This window comes from Marmota flaviventris, chromosome 4 (assembly GCF_047511675.1).
Source record: "Marmota flaviventris isolate mMarFla1 chromosome 4, mMarFla1.hap1, whole genome shotgun sequence".
NCBI lineage: Eukaryota > Metazoa > Chordata > Mammalia > Rodentia > Sciuridae > Marmota > Marmota flaviventris.
Genome location: NC_092501.1, coordinates 124,752,577 through 124,777,068, shown reverse-complemented (window position 1 = coordinate 124,777,068; position 24,492 = coordinate 124,752,577). Strand labels below are relative to the sequence as shown.

Genomic DNA, 24,492 nt, shown 5'->3' with positions numbered 1-24,492 from the left:
TGGAAGCTTCTCAACTGGTTTTTGGACATTCCATCTCTGCTCCCTGGATCCACTCTGCATATTGAGGTCCCACTCATCTCCCTTAAGCTCATCGTGGGTTATTGTAATGTCTGCTCAAAAATCATTGGTGCCTGTGGTAGCTTACTGTGTCTATAACAAATACCTGAGGTAATCAACTTAGAAAGAGGCCAGTGCCTTAAGGATCTCCCACCAGGCCCCACCTCATAAATGTTCTACTGCCTTCCAATAGTACCACCCTGGGGAACCAAGCCTTCAACACACAGTCTTTTGGGAGACACTTGAGATTCAAATTATAGCAGTGCCTACTCATTCAGTTGCTCAACAAATTTTGAGCACTTATTATATACATGCCGCTATTCTAAGCCTTGTGCAAACATGGTACCAGGTACAGTAGGGCCTGAAGGAGTTCACTCAGTCTTCAGGTCCTTGTTCTGAATTCTTTCAAGGCCCCCATCATTGGGTTTTAATATGTCTCTGTGATCTCATGACCACCACAAAATCTTCTTTCTCCTCTATCAACCTAGTTCATTCACCATGCTCTAAGCATTCTGGGCCTTTCTTCTTTCCAGGCCTCTGCCTAGAATATCCTTACCCAGAGCTTATCTATCTTTTAAGGCCAATACAAGTCTCCTCTCCTCCAGGAGGATTTCAGTGACCTATTGGGGTTTAGAAGTCTCTAGCATTTAGCCCCACAGTGCTCCTTATTGGCACTAAGATGTTTCCTGAGAAGAGAGAGCACACAGCACAGCTTCTGTGCCTTCTCTCCGTACCTAAGGACAAGCCTGGATAGGGTTATGACCTGCTGGCCTTCTCTCCCTATCCAGAGCTCTGCTGCCCGTGGTCAGAGGACAGCTCAGTTGTCCCTGGGGCTGCCATCATTGATCAAAGGTAGGGGCTATTAAGGGAGCAGAGATGGAATGTCCAAATGCCAGTCCAGAACTTAAAGGATTGGAGGACCATTTATAAAATACCTTGTTTTGTAGATGGGGAAACCAAGGTCCAGAAAAATCGATTTTTTCCACAGCCCCAGGTAAGGAGGTAGCAGAGTCAAATCTGTTCTCTTTGTCTACTATGCTATCCTGTCTCTACCTAGTCCAGCAATTGGAATCCTCAAGGAACTAACATTTCAAAACACAAAAGGATAAACAGGAGTTGAATTCATTTCCTATTGTAGCTATAACGAACAACCACAAATGTACTGGTTTAAACAACAGAAATTATTATCTTATGGTTTATAGGTCAGCAGTCCAACATGGTTCTCACCAAGCAAAAATCAACGTGTTAACAGGGTGCGATTCTCTCTGAAGACTCCAGGAGAGTGACATTTTCCTGACTTTTCCAGACTCCAGGGGCTGCTGCATTCCTTGGTTTGAGGCCCTGTGTTCCCATCTTCAAAGTCAGGTGGAGTCCTTTTTACCTAATGTCACCCTGACTGGCCTCCTCATCTGCCTCCTTCTACTTTTAAGGACCCATATGTTTTCATTGGGCCCACCTGGGGAATCCATTTAAGTCATCTTAATCACAACCTTAATTTCCCTCTGCCACGTAATATAACATATTCAGAGGTCCTAGGGATTAGGATGTGAACATTTTTTTAGGGACACCATTGTTCTTCCTACCACAGCAAAGAAACAAAATGAGAACCCCTCTCACTATTTCTCTTAATTCTCTGTGGCCTGGAAAACTCACTCTGAAGATTTTCTAGACCTCTGTTTTCAACCTCATCCTTCTCTAAAGAGCTGTGAATTGGTGAATTTGGCCAAGACTCAAAGGAAAGGAACGAAAATGCCAAAATATACAGAAAAGGAGGCACACAAAGGTTGGGATGAAAACCAAAGGGAGACACATCATGTTCCTAAGGATTTGGGCTTTATCTAAACACAGGGAGTTAATATGTGAGACATCTAGAAGGAACCCAATGTGAAGGCCTGCTGGTCATTAAAACCATTAATAAGAGGGAATAAGGAGGGAAAACATCCTGGCCAATTTAAGGAGGGAAATCAATCAATTCTGCAGACTCATGATCTCATCGAATCCAAGGGACCTTATGAGATTCCCTATAGAGCCACACCTACTGCAAGATCCCCAGAGCACCTTTCGTCACTCGTCAGGACCCTTTCTTATAAAGCTCTGACTAAGGGTAGGAAATTATCTAGATTCCCTTGGATCCTTTCTAATTCTTTTGAGTCTATGATATTCTGTGAACTCCAAATTTTATTTCTAGTTATTTTGTTGGTATTGGTGGTAATATCAGGCCAACTATCACTTTTCATCTTTTCCCTACCAAGATGATGGGATGCTAAATGTTATTAAATCTTTGTGGGCAGGGTCTGAGTTCCCTAGACCACATGTAGTATTTAACCCTCACTTGGGATCATGAGGAAAGGGAGGAAGACCCAAGGAAGGAGTCATCTTTCTGTCGCATTGGGACCTTCGAGAGCTCTTTTTTCCTTAGTGCTATGGTGGCCATTGTTTAATATGCCTACTGCCACTTTCCTACTCCTCCTGGTAACAGACCCTGTTCCCTGGCCACGGAGAGAGACATGTGACTCAGGGGGTCAATTACATAGCTCCCATGCTTAGTCATAGTTAATGGGCCAATCAGCATCATTCTTCTAATCCATGGTGTGTGGTGTGGGGACTCCTCTCTGCTCAGTTCATAAGCTATGGAGAGATAAGCTTCATTGGAGGCCGTATCCTCACCTCATGGAGGAGCAGGTTTGCAAAATGGCAGCAGGTAGAAGCAAAAAGAAAAGTGTGAGAGAGTCTTAAGAGTTTCTCAAGGTCCCTCCATCCACCAACTTATTTTTTGCAGGGTTGGTGGGGGGTGGGGTGGGGTGGGGGGCAAGTTTGGTTACATGAACAAATACATTGCTCTTTTAGGCTTAACATTGGTTCAATATCTGTTTATTCCGTTGGCAACTCATGATTCCTGAATAATTTAGGACCTTGTGTTCTTGATTTTTTTCTATTTTCTAGAGAGTTTGAAAAACAAACTAAAGATCAGAAACAATTGGTCTTGGAGTTCAACCTGACCATGATGGTTTATGGAGGAATCAGCAGATGGAGAAAGTGCGAAATGACCCAGGTGAGAAATCACAAAGGTTTCAGCACATGGGGTCTGGCAGGTAAATCCAGGGTCCTGTTACCTTAGCTCCTTTTTGGACCACATCTTACTTAAAATAAATCATGGCCCACACTTACGAGTTTTAGGCCAACTTTGGAATCCTCAAGTAAGTGCCTTTTAGGTATAAATCAGAGGTTTAGAGAGTACTCAGTCAATTGGCTGGTAAGCCCAATGCTTTGGCAGCAGAGAGGAAAGAAAGAAAACTAGGGAAGAGGATGAAATTTAGAAAAGTGAAAGGAGAGAGAGAGAGAGATGATGACCCCATTATCAAAATAGTGAATAAATATCACCTCTGTGCAAGGCTGTGCTGGTTTCAACTTGTTGTGACAAAACATCAAGTAGAAACCTTATTTGTGATGACAGCGCTAAGAGTTAGGTGTGTCTGGAGTAAGAAAAATGCACACCCAGGCATGACTGGCAGAAAAGTCAATGGGCAATTACTCACGAAGGCTGTTGAGGAACAAACAAGAATGAATGGGCCCACATCTAAACTAGAAGTTAAGCTAAAACATATGGAGGAACCCCCCCCCTTTTTTTAAAATATTCACTTAAAGGCTGGAACAGTCTACACAAAGAGGCCTTGCATCTCCCTTAGAGGAAGATGTTGAGAACAGTTTAGACTGCTTCGCTGCTGCTTCACCAAGCTTGATCCTATGCCTCTGCCCATCACATCTGCTTTTCAGTAATGCTGTGGGGGAGGCAAGTTGTCCCCTTGGACCTTTAAACACAATCTGTCTACGGGTTTTGCATTTTTTTTTTCCTAGCAGAGTGAGATTTTCATGTTTGTTTTGCAAAGAAAAGGTTTAGTATGTTTCTTTTCTTTCTTTCTCTTTTTCTTTTGCAATAAACTATTGAACAAAATGTACATAATTTCACCCCAGGTTTTAACCGCTCCCAGATTTGGATGCTGTGTGTCTTGATGTAGCCTTTAGCAAGTCAGGATGGATCTGAAAGGTCAGAATGTGCCTGAACTTTTGACTCTTCCCTTCAGCTCACTCACTGTTGTGTCTGCATTGTTTTAATCTTAAAAATGGAAAACCAGGAGCAATTCTTTCACCATATCTTGTGCAGAGAGACTTTTCCCCTCTTTATAGACCATGCCGCCATCCAAAAGCTTGAAAACACCCCAGGAAACCATCACGTCATTTGACAGGACTAATCGCCACACACAACTTGCATTTCCTTCCTGGACGTCATGGGCCACAGTGCCGTAGTTCCCACGTTATTTCTGTCGTTGTCCCCAGAACTGTAACTCTTGATCCTGAGCCTGGGCAGGACAGCTTGTCTCAGCATGAACTCTTATGTAAGTGTCTGTGGGAAAAACTGGCAATCGACAAATATTTTTTCCAGCCCTAATTTTCTCTGCAGCCTTGGAAAAAAATATTTATCTGAGGCGGCTGCTGCTGCAGTCCTGCAACAGGATGGCAGATTCCCAGCTTAGAAATGTCTTGTGCTGCATTTCTAGGCTCTAAAATCAGAACGAAGAGAACTAAACTAAACTAAAAAGATGCTGAATGATGGAGAGCCGGGACACGTAGTTGGATTTCTCTACAGGGACTTTGTGGCAGTGTTTCAAAAAACTGGCCCACACATCCTTGCTGTGGGTAACCACTGCAAAATGACATGGTCACTGCAGGGCTGTGGATGGGAGAATCAGCAGATGGTAGGCACTAACCTGGGAATGGAGAAGCGATTTCATGGCTACCAGCACCAAAGTCAGACTCACTGTGTGAAGAGAGTGCATTCCTACATGCAATGCACTGGGACCATATATTTATAGACTCCATTTCTCCTTGGGCCACTCCCTATCAGAAACTGAAAGGAAGAGTGCTGTACAACATTCTGCCTCTAACTCCTGTGACTGAATCTAGTAGAAAAGCAACCATAGTTCCTTCCACCCGAGCAGACAGTTCCTGTGGGTGTCTTGTAGGGATGTTCAGACAGACAGGACAGCCTCCTGGTTCACTGGGAGGAGGTGGGGGAGGGGTGGGAGAAACTCCTTGGAGCTAAAACCCTTCCTCCCATGGCAGTGGCCTGGGAAAGCTGCCTGGCAGCCATTGCTTTTCTGAAGTAGCTATCATCCCCCTTCCCTGCAGTGGTGGCCATCGTGAGGTCTCAGCTGGGATGATCTTGAGTTCTCAGTTTTCCTGCAACGGCTGCTGTTCTGGGGCCACTACCTGTGCTGAAGGCTAAGCTGATTCCTCTGTACCTCTGAGTAATTTAAATCATCTCCCAACGAATTACCGAGTGAGTTCCTTATTAGGGGAGGAGGGATTATAGGAATGGCAGACACATCCAGAGTCCTTTTAGTCTTCCATGAGTCCACCAAGACCCTTGAAAGAGGACTTATTGCCTGTAGCTTGGCAATGATGCTACACGTCCAGGAAGTCACCACTCTGCTCAGTGTGCAAGGCTGGGTCTGTGGCTGTATTAATCCCACTTCTCTTGTCATTGTCTCCATAACATGAAACTAGGAAAGAACCACCTAGAAAGGAAATTGTTGTCCAAGTTCAATTGGCTAATCCTTGGGTCATGCATAGCTAGGGTTGGCTATATAATTTGTGGAACTGTGCTAGTCAGGTATCCATTACTATAACAAATTTTGGCTTACAGTGATGGAGCTTTCAGTGCATGATTGGTTGGCCCCAACGATATGAGACTGTCACGAGGCAGAACATCATGGCAGGGAGCTCGTGGTGGAACAAGATGCTCTTCTCCTCGTGGCTGGCCAAAGGCAGAGAGGAAAAGCCCAGGGTTCCACACAGTTTCCTTCAAGAACATACTCTCAGTGTCCTAAGACTTTTTGACTAGTCCCCCACTCCCTAAAGACTTCACCAACTCCCAATAGTGCCACAGGCTGGGACCAAGACTTTACCCACTTATCCAAACCATAGCAGAGGCGCAGTACAAAATAGAAATGAGGGATCTGTTGTTGAAAAATTATCAAGAATTTCAAAATTGGAATGGCTGAGCTTTAAACCAGTACAGGTCCCATGCAACAGCACAGATCATGTGTTCATGAACCCCCCGACTGTAGTTTTTATTTGAAGTCTAGTTTTCAGAGTGGAGTGGCCAGAAAAGGTAATACTTTAAGAATTGTTCAAGAAAGCCAGGAAAGAGATCTGCCAGCTGGCTGCCAGCAGGGCATTCTTGTGAACAAGTAGTGCCTTGTGGGTCACTATGAATAACGGGCTCTCATCCAGTGACTTTCCATAGGTTAAATCATTTCATATACTTGCTTGCATATCAATGATTTATATCTATTAATCATTCATCCTCACAATGAACATATAAAGTAGGCACTGTTACCTCCTTCTGCTTTATAAGTGAATAAACTGAGGCACAAATGTGCTCACGGAAATATTGATTTAGTTTGGTTCTTTGTGTTTTGATAATCTCTTCCAAAAGTACTTGGTGCTTGCTAGATGTTGAGGGACTGAATCATGTTAAATTTACAAATAGTTGATTTGGGGGCTATAAGAAATTTATTTCTGTATGCTGATAGGCTGTACCATTCCAGTAACTGAAGTATTTATTTCCAATAATCCAGGGGCACCTCTTTGGGTATTGAGGTGCCTGGAGAGAGCAAAATCATGATGGAGAGGTTGGGCAGTGAGCACAGAATCAAAACAAAGCTAATTACAAAATCTCAGGGGAGATGCCGACTAGACTAATGCAAATTTGGGAAATCGTTCTTGTGTTTCCTGGTTGTCTTCCTGGGGACAGGAGCGACCTGCTGCTGAACGCAGGGCCTCTCTCTGAAGATGCCACCTCACCTCCTCTCGCAGGGCCATCAGAGAGATTGTCACTTCCCCTCCATTACTACATCATGGTCTGAGATTGTTTTAGTCAGCTTTGTTGCTGCTGCGACTAAAAGACCCAACCAGAACAATTGTAGAGGAGGAAAAGTTTATTGAGGGCTCACAGTTTCAGAGGTCTTAGTCCATAGAAGGCCAGCTCCATTCCTCGGGGTCGAGGTGAGGCTGAACATTATGGCAGAAGAGTTGGTGGAGGGAAGCAGCTCACATGGTGATCAGAAAGCAAAGTGAGATTCCAGTGGCTGGAAACAAATATATACCCCAAGCCACGACCCAATTCCCACCTCCTCTAGCCACACCCCACCACTTCAGTTACCACTGTTACTCCCTATCAGGGGATTAAGTCACAGATTGGGATAAGAGTCTCATAACACAATCATTTCTCCTCTGAACCTTCTTGCATTGTCTTATATGTGAGTTTTGGGGGACACCACATCTAAACCATACAGGGGTAGAATCCCAAACATCTTGATCCTAGCAATGTCTTATCTACAAATGAACCTTGAGGATGCCCCATCCACGGGCCTTTTGATTTCTGCTGGTTTCTACTTGAGAGCACACTGAATCCAGGCCACTATATGGTCCCTCAACCCAGCATCTAAGTAGCTCTAAAAGGAGTAGAAAGTTAACACCTTAAAATGAGATTACATTGGTTCCATAATGAATTTAGGATAAAGATGCCAGGTTACCCCCTTGGAGATAAATTAACTGCCTACCTTTGAAAAAAATAATGAAACTGCACTTTGATTGGTTTCAAGTAGGGTTGAGGATATCAGCATAAAGTGAATGACCTTGGAATCTTCAAGGAATTTTTGTTTTGTTTTATTGTTTAATTTGTAATCCTCCTCTTGAAAGATACCTTCTTCCTACAGACAGGGTGCTTTGTAAAATCATTTTCTAAAGAGAAACTGCTGGAAGTGATTTTAAAGGGCCTTTTTTGGGGACCATCTTGAAGAGTAGCACAATAAAAGGATGATGGTGAGGATGGTGAGGATGGTAATAATGGTGATAGTGATGATGAGGGTGAGGATGGTGATGGTGATGAAAGGAGCTAGCATAAACAAGTTTTACTATATAGGCATCAGGCATTGTGCTAACTGGATTAAAATACTATCTTTTAACAACCCTATGAGGTTATTCTCAGTTTGATGAGAGAAATAGATTTTCAACCTGTAATGTCTATAGAGGTAAAAGTGATGAGTTTTAAAGTCTGAAGTTCAAGCATTGAGAAGGGTTGGTTCTGCATGGCTGGACATGGACTGGATGCAGGTGAGGCAAAGGCAGGTGAACCAGGGGCCACAAGGAGCCAAGGAAGAGGGTCCTCAAAGAACCAGGGCAGAGGTGTTTAGGATGAGGCATACCTGGATAGGGCTTTCCAAAGATCCCTTACTGAGAAGGGATTAGATAGAGCACCTGAATCATTTCTCTATTTATTTGCAAATATTAATTATAACTTATTATATTGTGTGTGTATATATATATATATATATATATATATATATATATATATATATATATTCAGGTTAATTGTAAGTTGGTCACATACATTCCCTGGTGTGGAGTTTGCCCACCTACCTCTATCTTTTGTTGTTCCATTGTAAACATTGTTACTAGAACCCTCTCAGATAGAGCAGGAGTCAGATGGTTTCCTCCTCCCTGGGAGGCGGTTTAATAATTTTCATTTGTGAAAGAAGAAACAGTGGCTCAGAGGTACTCATTAATTTTCACAGCTAGATAATGCACAGGTGCAGAGCCCATATCTGGGGCTCAGATCTTTGTGGCTCATTCCCTGGGGCATCCCCCATGGGCAGTACAGCCCAACAGCAACTCTCAGTCGCAGGCATTCCATCGAACTTGTCCCTGTTTTCATTTTCAGTGGGCTTCCCTTTGCCCTGCCACACACACAGCTGCCCCCAAGGGTGCAATAATCTCAACTACCCTGTCTCATTTAGCTTATTGCTCTGCACTGCTAATGGAAAGTAATGGAAAAAAAGCAAGATTATGGCTTGTGATTTCCTTACCTACTTCTTATGTTCAAATCAAAAGGAAAGTCAGGTCACAATAATAGTAATGATAACAATGATCATTTATAGTTGTGGCAGGAAATCAAAGAGTGCTATAGCATCCATTCTGGGCCAGGTACTGTTTTAAGCATGTTTATTAGTTCAGTTTGTCCCATATCTTCATAAAACAAAGGATGAAGTGTGTAAGGAAGGGGATACTGGGGTTTTCGTTTCCCTTGACCCAGTCTTTAAACTTCTCCAAATGAATTTTAGCAAAGCTTGACCTAAATAGAATCTGATTCTTACTTGTGGCTCCAAAAATATTTCCACTCTAAAGCCTGAAATTTTGGCAAAGGGAGGTTCCAGACAAGAAGCAAGGGTCTGAGGCCCACCCTGGATCCCCCAGGCCAGGGGGGATCTGTTTCTCAGAATCTGTGGCTCCTTCTCTCCTTCCTCCTCCCTTGCTTTCACACAAATCTTTTTCAGGGTGAAGAGCGCTTGCTAATTACTTTGTGTGACAACATCTCCTTTTCTCTTGCTCCCACTCTTTGGACCCTCCTGCATGTTCCTGCATCCTGGGAGGATGGAGGCTGCTCTGCCTCCTTGTGCCAGCAGAACAGCTCAATGAGAGACACATGTGTGCAGAGAAGGGGGGAATTTGGCTTCTAGGGTCCACAGCACACTCAAAACCAAGGCTGCTGCGGTAACTCCCCTCATAAATCTTGACTTTTAACTACAAATTATTTAGACTATCTGGTTTCACTTCCTTCTCTTCTCCCCTCAGATTCAAAGAATCTTAGACTTAAGAGAAACATTGAGTCTGAATTAAACTCCATTATAAACTTGATCCTGGTTACGTCTCTTGTTTCACAGGGGAAGCTGGGCAGTAGGCAGAAGTGGGGGCAGGGGGACTTCAAGGCAGGGGCCAGAAGATATTTACAGACAAAAGGCATTTGCAAAGCAGTGGAGTATGAAAGATGGAAAGGTCCAAATCGGGGAGGGCCTGAAGAGGCCAACCTACTTCACTGTGATATTATCAACCTTAATCATTGTCTCCAGGTGGTATACCTAACACAAGTTCTAAACAGGAAATAAATCATATTTCAGGGGTTCCAGTAAGAACATAATGACAGCTTTGGAGCAGAGTTGCCGCCACTTTCTGCCATTCAGCCTCTGCCCCTCCCCTTGGCCTTAGCCTGGGCCTAGGCTGCTCTTGGATCCCTACAGGGGGCCTTCCACCCAGTTCAAGTACCTGCTTGCAGCCTTCTCCTGGCCTAGCACACAAACAAACTTTGAGGGAGAAAGGAAAACACTGTCTTCTAGCGTCCTGAGGCAGGCCTGAGGCAGGCCTGAGGCAGGGATTTCCCAGAATTTGTTATGACTGACAACCTGTTCTCTCCACCAGGTTGATAGGAGCCAGGAACAGAGGTCGAAAAGCCATGAGTCAGGCCTGGAGAATTTCAGTTTCAACACCCTCTCTGCAAGAGGCTGTTTAATCATACCTGTTACCTTCAAGGAGAAGGTCACTGACTCTGTAGTAAATGATTATATGCTGGCTGCTTCATTTAGTATTCTGACGTCTAGTCCCTTTACATTTTTTGGCTTGTTTTTTCGGGGAAAATCATGATACACTTCATTTTGTTTTACGGGATGGGAACCAGTCACTGACCAGTTGGTTAGCTGGTTCCATGTGATGGAGTGCATGCAAACAACTCTGTGGAGGATTGAGGGACAGGGCTGGGCAGCATGGAATCAGTCTGTAGTTCAAATTCTGGGATAGGTTGTCTCACCCAAGTCAAGGGCTCACTGAATACTGCAAACCAGTTGAATAATCACTGTGGTCTGAGGAGGGAAGGAAGGAAGGACATAGGTACCAGGCTTCTAGAAAGAACATCCATTTATGCCACATGGTAACTGCACTCAGGGTCTCTAACTCCCAACTTCTGCCATCAGCCCTCAGACCAACTGACCCAGGAAGATCATACAGAGAACTCAGGACTTGTGAACCTGAATCCTGGAGAGATAACTTAGTCAAGAGCCACTCTTAGCCGAGTCATGCTTGCTGGATGTCTTCCTTAGTGTCATGGCAAAGGGCAAAGAAGAGAACTGCCAAATCGAACCTACAACCTATCACCTTAAGCCAGCCCCTTCATTTTCCTCAAGAGAATAAGTGTTCAGCATCCTATGGTTGAAGATTATTTATGGAAGGATGAGGAGTATGGCGGATCGGTTGATAGAAGGGTCAGATGCATTCCGATAATTTCTTCGCCCTTTTCCTGCACTTTTTCTCTCTAGGACTCATTTAATATTTATCATAAGCTTCTTAATAACCAGAAGTATTTTGGGCTAGTCACCCTTCCATCACTATAATGAAATACTTAGGGTAATTAATTTATAAAGAGAAGAAGTTTATTTGGGCTCACAGTTTGGGAAGTTTGAGTCCATGATCCATTGGCTCTGAGGCCTGTAGTTAGCAGGCCATGTGGGAGCACAGGGCAGAGTAAAAACCATGGCCAGGACGAAACAGAGAGTGAAGGGGGGTTGGAGTCCCATGATCCCCTTTGCAGACTCATCCCCAATGACTAAAGTCCTTTCACTAGGTCCATCTTTAAAGGTTCCACCACCTTCCAATACACTGAGGATGCAAACTATAGCACACATCCTCCATGCCTATACCCAGGAGCTGGCCCAGTCTGCTCAGGCCTGAAGCTTTATAAGTGTGGGGGCCTCATTTAAGAAATTGAATATTTTTTAAAAATAAAAGAAATGAAAATAAATTTTAATTTAAAAATACTGATAAATACCATATACATCACAAAATTTCAGGAAAACTAACATATGATTTTTATTAACTGCCCATCATAGTGTTATTATACTGTTTTCCCCACATTTTTTGATTTCATACTCTTTGATGGTCTCTTCATATGACAACAACCTCAAAGAAAAAACAATAGGAAGATAATGCAGTCTTTCATCTAACATGAAACAGTTGGAATGCATAATCCTATGACCCGCAGGAGGACATATTTGCTATTTAGAATAATATTGTAAAATTTTGCCTTAAAGCAACAGAGAGAATTTCTTTTCTGACGAGATGGCCATGAGAATTGGATTTTCTGCTTGCAATTTTGCACGGTTGATGATTGCAAGAATTCCTTCAGAATTCCTATTGCCTCCATAATCTCAAACCTCAATGATGTTCCATTTCTCATATATTCGCAGGGCCAGATTCTGCACTGTACACTTACATAGGGATAGACTTCATGTACTGTAATAGTGCTTTCATATCACCATGCTGCATGAGTTGGCCCTTAGGTTATGGAAGTATTTTGTAGAAGTATTTCTAGAAGCAATTCCCACCCCACAATGAATAGCAATAAGTTAACTATGTATAGAGATGACTGTGAACCCCCTAAATATATCCTATTAAACCCAAACTAAGTATACCTTCAGCTCCATTTCACCTCAGCCAAGTTCCAAAACTACAATGGGACTCCAAAGCAACTCCACACAAGGTGTTCACAAGTGTGGCGAAAGAGATGTTAAGAGTAGAAGAGTCTTAACTCATTACAGTTGAAATATTTTGCTTTTGCAAAGTTCATAAAACACATATGACCATGGGCTCTGCAGCTTATTCTTCATTCACATTGAGGCAAATCTGCCTCTGCTTATATACTCATCCTCAGTATCCTCAGTGGATTGGTTCCTAGACTCTTTGTAGATAACAAATCCACAGATACTCAAGTCCCTTATATAAAATGGTGTGGTATTTTTTTGCATCTAACTATGCACACTACCTAGATTACTTCTAACTCTCATACCTAGCACACACCTGTACATCACTTCATTCGTGTGGATTCAGCATAGTACATCGCATGTAGCAAATTCAAGTTTTGCTTTTTGGAACTTCATGACATTTTTTTAAATCCATGGATGTGGAAATTACACATAAGAGGGCCAATGTATCCATTTTGAAGCCCAGTTTGGTATTTGATCAATGACTGATAATTGAAGGAATCAAGAAATTAATCTGTAAAGACAATGAAGAAAAGGAAAGGCTCTGTGTGTGTGTGTGCCAGCCATGCATGTGTGCCAAGGGCTTCTCTGCCTGATGAGGGGTCTTAGGGAAGCACAGGGGGCTGGTCATAGAAAACTTTCAGGGATGTTGAGACAAAGGGGTCTGGTTTTCAGATCATGATTTTTTTTTTTTTCCTAAAGCACAGGGTAGTCTTGGTTGACATATGAGAAGGCAGGCTGGACATGGCAGAAAAAGAGGATGAGAGGTTAGGTAGGGAGTGGGGAGCGAAGAACAACACGTACAGAGCTTCCTAATCAGGACTCCCATCTTCCCCTAGCAGTAGTGATTCTGTGTGTAGCTCCTGGAAGAAGAGCGTGGCAGAGGGCACCTGTGGGTCTGAAACCAAACTTCCTGAAGTGACCTGCCAGGGATGATTTCCCACTGGTCCTGGGGAAAAGGCATTGCTGAGCCTGAGGATTTATCTGTTTGTTTCCAGGAGGCCTCCGTGATCAGCTCTTTTTCTGGTTGAGAAAGCAGGACAGGAACAGAGTGTGATCCCTGAGACCCATTTGTGCCCCTTGTGAGATCCAGTCCTGAGCTAAGTGAGGCTTCATAGTTTCCATTTCCTTGTCCTCTGGGGCTCCAATTCTCTCCATTCATTCACGGATTCCATGATTGTGTATTAACTGTGTGTTGATGGCTACCACATGCCACACTACTCTAGAGCTGGGGACACTGTGGGGAAATAGACTGGCAGAGCTCCTGCCTTCATAGAGCTTCTAATCTACAGGAGGACAAAGAGTGTATCAGCAAACAAATGCATCCTGCAGCTCCTGAGGGTGACAAGGGTCATGGATAAAATGAAAAAGGGGGACCCACTGGGGGCTTGGTGGGGACGGCAATTTCAGGAGCATGCTTCCTTTTGAGGAGAGGACATCTGGGATGGGAACTGTGGGAAGAGACAGTAAAGCAAGCATCCAGGAAAGAGTGTGTTAAAGGGAAAGGGAACCCTCTGACACCTGCCACCAAGAGGTGCTGGCCCATGGAAGGTCAGAGAGCACGTCAGTGTGTCCCACATGATGTGAAAAAGATGGAGACAGGGAAAAGAGGAGGCTGGAGGGAAATGGGCTCCATAGATTATGGTTTGGGGCATAATGGATTGGAGCAAATTACCTTATGTTTTTAGTAAACTAACTCTCCATTTTTGCGATTCCATCCATGCACCTAGAAGGGCACGTAGAAGGAGACCCTGGTGAATGGAAAGACCACCAGACCGGTGCCAGTAACAGCTTCAGGGAATTGTGATGATAATGGAAGGAGTCACAGGCCCCAGAGGAGCATCAGGGCACAGTAAATGGGTCTCACATGACCCACTCTGGGGCTTGTTCCAAACTGCCCAGACAGTGAGCTGGCACCAGCTATGAAGAAATAATCTTTATAATAATGAAGACCACTTTGGTTACTCTGAGTGAATAAGCTGGAGTGGGATAAGTGAGGTAGGAGAGAGGCCAATTAGAGGATGATTACAATAGTTCAGCCTGGAGATGGCAGTTCATGGTCATGCCTGCAGAGACATATATTGGAGACAGAGTTGGGAAGATTTACTGACAATTGGTGAAGGAGAGTGAGGAGGGGGATCGTGTTATCATTTGCTGAGATAACAAGGACAAGAGGAAAATAGAATTTTGGTAGGAACATTAAAAGTTCCATCATGGTATACTGAAAAGGATACTGGCCAGAGGAAATCTGAAGCCCAAGGGGGAGGTCAGGGCTGCATTTATATATTATCAGTTTTATTAGCTTCACCGGTGCTTCAACCATGCTGTGAGCAACCAGGAACATGTACAGTTCAATTGTTGCTAGTGGTACTGTGACAAGACACCTAGCTGTTCATCAGAACTTCTCGCTTGTCCAAAGAAGTGTTGTTGCAGGGAGCAGCTGCCCATGGCTCCCACTCAGTTTTCTGCCCCTGTTCCTTTTAGGTGGAAGTTCCTTGAACACTGATGCCAGGCCAAGACAGTGACCAAGTGATGATATCTTATCGATTTCCTCTCTTTCTTGTTTAACTGGCTAGATGCAGGTGATAACAAGTCCCCTGGGCACTACTGACACATATGGGCCAGAAAATTCTTTGCTGTGTGTAGTAGAATGTTTAGCAATGTCTCTGGCCTCCACCTACCAGATGCCAAGAGTACGCCCAATACTGAAAATAAATATCTCCAGACGTTGCCAAATGTCTCTTGGAGGCCAAAGTACTCCTGGTTGAGAGTCTCTACCCTAAGATGGTGAAGCCACAAAATGGAAAACTCTGGATCTCTGAATCACTGCATGGATGACAGCCATCACTCTCTGATAAGAAAACTCACCTTGTACTTTCACATGAGTGTCTATTATATAAAATCATTAACATTTAAGGTCTTATTTGTTATTGCAACTGTGTTATTCTAAGCAGACCAGCACCCTAGTGATGCCATAAGCAAAACATAGCAAAGCCTAAAAACTACCACATTCCTGCCTGTTCAGTCTGTGTAGATAAATCATCCAACTTCTCTGAGCCTTAGTTTTTATTCTCATCTGAAAAATAAAGAAATGTTAGACTAGATGTGTAGCTTCCAAACATTTAACACTATAATTCACTGGAAGAAATGCTCTGTGACCAAGGACACACATGAACTTCACAGAACAATGCTCACCATTATTGTGAGTGTGTAATTCCAATGCCAACAGGATGCTACACTGCTGTTGCAATTATGGGCATAAAGAACATGTAAGAAAATAGGAAAATGATGATTTTTTTGGGTTGAAAAGCAAGCAGTCCTGAATTCTTTTCTCATGGCAATTATCTTGAACATATATGCATAAAACCCCATTTTTGCTTAGAATGTTTTTTTAATGGAAAGGAAACCTAATACTACATTTCCAATCCAAAGAAAACCTGGGTTCTGGCCCCTGCAATGTTTCTGACAGACTGTATAATCTATAAAAGTGGTGAAAGGAAAATATGTGGCTTCCATTAGGAATTCTGGAGGGAGAGAGAGTGGCATTATTCAAAGCACATTCTAAGGACCAGTTCTATATAAATATAAGGTGTTATTCTGTTTGCCTTTCATAATGAGAAAGAATGAAATATTATGAAACTAAAAAAAAAAAAAAAAAAAAAACAAGACTGAGTAATTGCTGCCATAGACATTCACCAGAGCACCGAGGACAAACTCAAAAGGTTGTCTATTTTGCTGTCCCAACCCTTTTTCCTTACTTTAAAAAAGTCTGTCTTGAATCCACAGGCTATAGGGCCCCTGGCAGCTGTAGTAGAAGCGAAGGAACCAGCTTCTGTGGAGACACTCTCCTCCCTGCCAACCCTTTCTGGACCTTCAATGGAAAGTTTTATGAAAAGATACAATAGAGTCAAAAAGAAGAGAGAGGTGCAGTTTTTTTGAAAATTCTAATTTTCCCAACACATTCCTCAATGGTTGCTTCCTTTGTGACATAGTCTGTGGGGGGATTATACATTACTTTGTCATTTGGTTCCAGAAGTTGGTAAACTGTTTAATAGCTCTCTGAAGAGTTATATTTTGTTGCTCACAACATAGACACCTCCTACGACTGCAATTTTCTGGACTTCAATTGCTAGTGAAATGTCTTTTGGAAACGCTAAGCAAGTATCAAGGGCACCGTTGTCTTTCTTTTTCTACCCAGGTACATTAGTGTTTCATGCCTCAGTGGATAAGAAGAGAAATTATGGAAGGCAGAAGAGGGAGATCTGAAACAGATCTCAGGTGAAAGACAGAGTTACATATCAGTACCGAGAATGTATAGTAGGATGTTTCTTGTTCCAGAAAGATGGTATAATGGAATGTCATCATATCACCCTTCCCAGAATACTCCAGTCTTGAAATTCCTGGGCACTGTGGTTCGTATGAATAATTATGATGATGCTAACGAAAATAGTAATAGTGGGTAGTACTGATTTAATGATCTTTAAGTGATGGATACTATAGTAAGAAATGTATGTATATTGTTTCATTTAATCCTCATAATAACCCAAGAGGCAAATTCTATTGTTACACTCATTTTGTAAACGAAAAGACTGATGCTTCAAGAGGGTTCATAACTTGCGTGAGTATCAAACTTAACACATGACACAGGTAGCATTTGAACTTGAGTCAGTTAGAATCGCGTTCATGCTCTCAATCATTACGCTGTGCTGCCTTCTTGATGTTCATAAAGTGTTCACAGAGGATGTGCCTATGACATTCTGAAGGGGTCTCATGGGTATTTACACCACTGACGGTGATGATATCCTCTTTTGTTGACACCTTCCTCTTTTTTTCTTTTTCTTAGAAATAGTGCTTTCCCTAAAATCCAATTGTGTTAGCTCTAAAGCACCATGAGAACATTTCTTTGCTTCTTCACAATTTGTCAGTTTATAATATTCCCTAATTGACAATCTTGAATCCCTCTTTCTTTTGTAAATAAATCCCCTTTGCCTCATCACATGCCACATGGAATATGTCCTGGGTCCAGTCATACTGATTGGCCCAGGATGGGAGAGATGATTCAGCTGGGCCAATCAGCGTTCTTCTCTTTTGCCCCTGAGGTGATAGAGAAGTCTCTTTAGTTCAATAAACTGATAAATCATGTGTTTTTTTGTTTTTTTTTTTGTTTTGTTTTCTATTTGACTTCAGTTATTTTAGGTTGGGTTTCTGAAAGAATCCTGGTTCATACAAACTTGTCCTCTGTTCTCAATTTTTGTTTTACTGTGGGCCCTGTATACTTCAGCTATTGAAGAATTTGTTTCTATATCAATAAAGACCAAGAAGTACATTTGAGAATAAATAAAAAGTGAAGTAAAGATGGAAATGGGACCAATTAGGAAACATCTTCAATGTAGGTGTTGGAGGACATAGGTCCGAGGGAAGTTATAATATTCCTTCTCAAAATATTAATTTAAATATGGGAAGAAGTTTTTGCAAGAAGGAGGTGTTACAGGAGATACCATCCTGCTTGCCTGTAGGAGAGTCATGAGGATTTTGTAGATCCAACCTTTGTCGTTTTATGCCAAGTTTGAGGACCCATGATACTTTAGGCTTTATGAAATATTTCTCCTCTGAGCACTTGTGTTTGCATAAGTTTTCTATATTGGGTATGTATGTTTTTCTAGTAGAAGCTTTCTCCATTGTGTACATCTTTCTTCCCCCCAAGGGACCTATAAAGAAAAAAAAATCATCTTGTTTTTCTAAATAGAGGTTTGTGCTAAACACAAAAATTGAGCTACAAGTAAATTCTGCTCTGATCTTGAGGGATAAAATAAACACAAAGCAATGCAGAGCTATGTTTTGCCAGAGCCAAATAGAACATGACGTTCAGAAGTTTCCAATTGAGTTCCGAAATTAGAATAAATCTTGGCAAAATGCGTACTCACGTCCCATTAGGAATCTTATCACTTGGACTCAGTTCTGGCTATTTCCACTCCTTACTCATTCCAGTAGCTCCCAGGAGGCCTGAGGACCTTTCTCCATGTGTTTTGGAGCTGCCCCAGGACTGCTGATTTTTTCTTTCTTGTTGGCAAGACTGTCCCCAGTTAGGATGGAAATAGAGCATCAAGAAACCAGTCAGTGATCTAAGTTTTGAAGGCCCACTTCCAGCTCCACTGCTTCTAGAAAGCCCAGCTATTGCTACTGACTGCCTGGTTTTACAACTGCAACCCTTCTAGAAGCATTTGGTTATAGATGTTGGGTTTAACCTTTTGATTGGTCCTTGAGTCCTGGCTCACAGTGAAAGTTTCCCTGGATTATACATTCTTTAAGAATGTAGTTTATTTCCAGATTTGTAGCCTTCTTGGATAGGTCCTCTGGTTCAAGTGTGAGTTTGGGAGTTTCTATGAGTTCCTATCAGGAAGTTGTTGAAAGCATCTATATGGTTGCCAATAAGTGTCAAGCAAGGACAGGTAAGTATGTGCTGAGTTTTACCTTCCAGGAGCCAGGATACCACACTTCACCACCAGTGTGGACTTTTAAGTGCCTCTAAGTCCAAGACTTTATCTCATCTCCCCCTGTTCATGAATCAGAGCATAGACACTTGAGTTCACCAGTGTCATCTTTGACATTTAACATGCCATATTCATTCTAACCTCAAATCTTTGGCTCATCCCAGATTTTCCTCTTGAGATACTTCCCTCTATTCTCCAAATGCCCTTCATCCATCAAACCCATCTCTGGCCTTACATGCTCTGCAAAGCATCCCTGTCAACAATTTCAACCCACATTGATTTCTTGCTTCTCTTTTTCCTCTGTCTCTACTATCATACAAAGACTTTGTGTCTTACAGTTTTCCGGAAGCATCTTGAAGTCAGGGCATGTATTTCAGGCTTCCTTTTATTTTGTATCTCTTGCAGTTTGAAAAATAGGTACTTGATATTTGCTCAAAGTACTTGGTATTTGCTCAAATCCAACAAAATTCGTAATCTGATTTTAAAAATGTGAAAAATCTGAACACTAAAAATTAGAGGTTGTAACTGAGATTAAACTGAAGGAGATCTAAATGGATCCTGAATGTTCTTATCACCCACCAAAGGTAACTGTGTGAGGTTATGGCTATATTAATTAGCTTGATTAATTAGCTGATGGTGATGATATCCTCTTTTGTTGACAAAATTTATATGTACATTAAAACATCACATCGTATACCTTGGACATGTACAGTTTTACCTCAATAAAGCTGATGAAAAAGAAGCCCTAAATAGATGAAAGTATAGCTTCTGCTCATAGATTGGACCACTCAACATTATGCTGCAAAAATTATCTTCCTAACAGTGAAAAAGGCAAAAATTTTCAGAAATAGCACATAAAGTATATTAAACATAAAATTGAAAAATTAGACTACCTTAAAAATAAGAATTTGTAAATCCGGGTGCCCCCTTGCTAGTACTTTATCAAAGTGTGGAATATGATATGTCAAGAAATTTGTAATGTTTTGAACAACCAACAATAAAAAAATTAAAAAAAGAAAAAAAAAAAGAAAAAAAAATAAGAATTTGTTTTTTATCAAAAGACACCATTAAGATGAGAAAACATTATGTCACGTATCTGAAAAGGACTTATAATCAACTATAGAAAGATCTCCTATAAATTATTAAGAAAATATGGAAACCTCAGTAGAAAAATATGCAAAAGACTTGTGGAGACAGTTTATAAAAGAAGAAATCTTAATGGCCAATAAACACATGGAAAGATGCTTCTAACCATCCTTACTCATCAAGAAAATTAAAATTAAAATCCTGATCTCTTAAAACACAGCCACTGGAATGGTTAAAATAAAAATATTCAAAACTAAGCAATGATGATAATTTGGAACGTCTGGGCCTCTGCACATGCTTAGTATATGATGCAAGTATGCAGTCGGTACAATCACCTTTCAAATCTATCTCATTGAACCCACTAAAGCAGAACATATGTATATCATATGAAATAGCACTTCCACTCCTAGGTAAATATGAGCACATATGCTTATCAGAAGACATGTGAGCAGAATATTTATAGCAATACTATGCACAATAACCAAAAGGCAGAAACAGCCCAAATATTTGACAACCAAATGGGGAAAGAAAGATGGTATAGCCATACAATGAAATTTGTACAACAATGATAATGAGCAAAGTATTGAAACATGAGAAAAACTTGGATGCATCTCACAAACACATCATACATTTAGCAAAGGGAGTCAAACACAAAGAGTATCTACTATATCATTCCATTTTTTTTTTTTAAGTTCAAAATGAAGCAAAACTAGAGGGGCCACAGGAGGACTGTGGAGATGCAGAACTGTTCTTCATCTGGGTGGTGGTTACAAGGGTTTGTTCTTTTTGTAAAAATTCATTGAATTTTACATGTATGGTTAATGAGCTTTTTATGTCTATCTGAAGTATTTATACTCAAAAGCAAAATGCTATGACCTAGAATGAACTGCCACTCAGCGGGGATTTTTCCCAGTGCGTCACTTCTGCTCGTAAGCTCTGGAGTAGAAAATGAGGAAAGTTTGATTTAACAAACATACTCATAAATCAAATTTCAAACCTCATCTTGACCTTGCAAAGAATAAAGCATGGCTCTGAGCTACTCAACTCCTCCTGCTTCAACAAATTGACCCATAAAACCATTTTATAGATGTCACTTTGCTTTGCTTTCAACAAGGAAAGCATTTTTACTAATAACATTCTCATCCTCATTATCTCCCCATTGTAGCTCATCTCCTGGCTTAGAATTTCATATGTCTCATGACGATGATGAACTTGTTGAAACGTGAATTATAATTATATATATTATTTTCTTATTCCACTATCCCACCTTTGCAGGGCAAAGTAGCCCTGTGCTGTTCATTTGAGTACACAAGAAAGGCTCAAAGCTAGATTTTTTTTAAAAAAATTAATTTAATTAGATTAACTTCAAAATTTGGAGTGAGAAGCTAAGTGGGTAGCTCTAGCTGCATCTGAGTAAGCCTTAGATTCTCCCTTTTGCAAGTGGAGTAGAAGGTCATCATTCCCACTAAAAGTCCATTATAGTGTTGTAGAGCTACATTCTTCAACACAGTAGCCATTGACCACATACAGGTATTTAATTTAAATTAACTAAAACTACGATTTAAAGTTCAGCTGCTCAGGTGCACTATCCATGTTAAGAATGTGATCCCAAATTTGATTCGTGAAGCTTGCTCTTAGATATTCCAATTGACTTAGGATAGTCCAGCCAGAACATTCTTTGTTGAAGGCAAATTGCAAAATATAGTCTCCTGTTTTTGTGTAAATTCTATCAAGTCTACCAAAATAAAGTGAGCAAGTATTAGATATGAAGCCTAATGTCTTGAATTTAAAATGTTTATACTTAAGCACTAATTAACTGGAACTTTGATGGTGTAATTAGTCTTTTAATACCTGTTTCCTTATCTTTCCCCATGGACAGTAATACCACCCCTCAGAATTATTGGGAGAATTCATTGATGCCTGCTTTCATTCAACTTTCTTTTTTTTAAAAAAAAAATTTTTTTTTTTAGTTGTAGATGAACATAATGCCTTTATTTTATTTATTTATTTTTATGTGGTGCTGAGGATTGAACCTAGTGCCTCACACATGCTAGGCACATGCTCTACCACTAAGCTACAACCCCACCTTCATTCAACTTTCAACATTTAACATTTATTCAAAACTACTCTGTGTGTCAGAACCTCCATTGGTGGGGATTTTCACAAAGAACTCACAGTCCAGCTGGTGATTTGCTGCATATTTCTCAGCCTTTTAAAAATTATTTGCCTCTGATATTTTTAAAAACAATCTCCCTCATCCACCCATGAAATTTTAATACCACAGGCACTATGTTAGTCAGTTTTTCATCACTATGACCAAAATACCTGACAAGAACAACTTAGAAGAGGAAACATTTATTTCAGAGGTTCAGTCCATTGTTGGCCAACTCCATTGCTCTGGGCCCAATAAGAGGCAAAACATCATGATGGAAGGGCATGGTGGAGGAGTGTTGTTCTACTCATGGTGGCCAGGATGCAGAGAGGGCAAGTGGATGGGGATACAGGGAAGATGAACCCTTCCAGGACATGCCCCCAGTTACCTGCCATCTCCAGCCATGCCCCATCTACCTACAGTTACCACCCGGTCAGTCTATCCAAACTAGGATAAACAAACTACCTTATAACTCTCACAATGCATCATTTCATTTCTGAATATTCCTGCATTAACACAGGGGATTTTGGGGAACACTGCATATCCAAACCACAACACAATATTTGTTTATGTATCTTGTGCATATCTGTGCTTTATAATAAAAAGCAAAAATTTCCAGTCTCTCCCCTGCCAAGAACCACTTCTGGCTCCCTTAGGGAGACACCTCCCCATTGAGAATGAGGAATGTAAATGATGACAGGAGTGTAGCAGATGCACCAAGATAAAGAGGCACAAACTGCTCAGTTTGTCTCACTGGGGGTGCAGCTGTTATGGGTGAAGCCAGGAAAAACTTGAGGGAGAAAAGCGGGGTGCTGGTGGCCTTCTGATTCCTTCTACAAAGAAGGAATCAGAACTACAGGGCAGCCCCAGGGAGGGTGCAAGGTGAAGCAGTGTGCCTTCTCCTGATTGGGTGTATGAAGGGTGCTGATGTGGAGGGGGGTCAGCCTCACAGGGCCTTGAAAGCTGAGAGTAACCCTTGTCACAGAGACATTAGGAACATATAAAAGTTTTAAGAAGGGGAATGACTTGCTCAGACTGATACATTTGCAAGTTCATTTGGGTTTTGTGTGGATGAACAGGAAAATCTGCTCAGAGATAGAGGCAGAAATCTTGACTTGCATGAGCAGTTACCTCTGACATTAAGAGAGGCAGATGGAGAGAGTTTGGAATACAATTAAGTGACACAGTTTATGTGCAAGCAGCTGGAATGCTGCAGGTAATTTTTAAATAGTGTTTCTTATTAGGATTTGGGCTTTGGAAAACATTTGGTGGCTTAGCATTAAAGATGCATCCCAGAGGTCAAAAACCAGATTTCTGAAAAGTTTGATATTTGTGTTTTTTAAAAAATATTTTTAGTTGTAGATGGACACAATACCTTTATTTTATTTATTTTCATGTGATGCTGATAATTGAACCCAGTGTCTCACACATACTAAGCAAGTGCTCTACCACTGAGCCACAACCCCAGTCCAAGGTTTGATATCTGTTAAATCCATGTTTTGTTTTGTTTTTGAGGTGAAACTGCAGAGTAAATCTGGACAGTGAGTTCCAGGGGACTGCACAGGCTGTTCTTCATTGGTACCTGGATCACTGAGCTGGCAGATACCACAAACACTGCAGAAATATGACAGGTCAGTACAGGCTTGGGCATTCTCAGACCTGTGCAGGGTTTTATTCATTAACTTCAAGTGCTCCCTTGTCTCATCTTTAGCCACATGTGAATCCACTGGCTATATCAGTTGTGGTACTTGCCATCTCCTCTACCCAGGTCTGTTCTCTTCTTTTGTTATTTTATTTTATTTTTTGGCAGTACTAGGAATGGAGCCCAGGGCCTCACACTTGCTAGGCAAGCATCCTACCACTGAGCTACATCCCCAGCTCCCTGCCTGTCTTCTAGTGATTGCCCAATCTGTCACAAACACCCCTGAGAAGTGACCATACTCTCGTGTTTGCAATTGTAAATTAGGCCACTTTTGGTTGATCCAACACCAAGTTACTTGTTTCTTGTCTGTCAGTAGCTTTTAGGATTATGAAAGATTCAAGAAAGCAGCAGCGATGTAACAGGCAGGAAAAGTGAGGAAAGTTCTCCTGTGAATGGCCCTTCCATGAAGTGGAGGGGCAGGGTCAGTGGCTTTTTGGCAATAGGAGGACTGTTTGCCATTCCTGGAGTGGGCAAGGCTTCAGAAGGTGGAGCCCAGGGGTGATGCTGTTACTTCTTTCCATGATGGGAAGCAGGCAGCAGCTGTCCCTAGAAGCTTGTCTGACATGGGCCTGAGGA

The 24,492-nt window shown here is 41.6% G+C and overlaps 1 long non-coding RNA gene across 6 annotated transcripts in view; it reads left to right on the top strand.

Annotated features, from left to right (window-relative positions):
* The first annotated feature begins 2,691 nt into the window (after window positions 1–2,691).
* LOC114087366 (uncharacterized) overlaps window positions 2,692–24,492 on the top strand; it is a 63,287-nt gene continuing 41,486 nt past the window's right edge. For 2 of the 6 annotated variants that reach the window (XR_011707379.1, XR_011707378.1), the window contains exons 1-2: window positions 4,158–4,451; window positions 23,730–23,845. This is a non-coding gene — a long non-coding RNA (uncharacterized lncRNA). Of the gene's footprint in view, window positions 2,779–3,000; window positions 3,110–4,152; window positions 4,452–23,729; window positions 23,846–24,492 lie in introns of those variants that run through there. The other 4 variants (XR_011707380.1, XR_011707382.1, XR_011707383.1 and 1 more) reach the window with 4 other exon arrangements.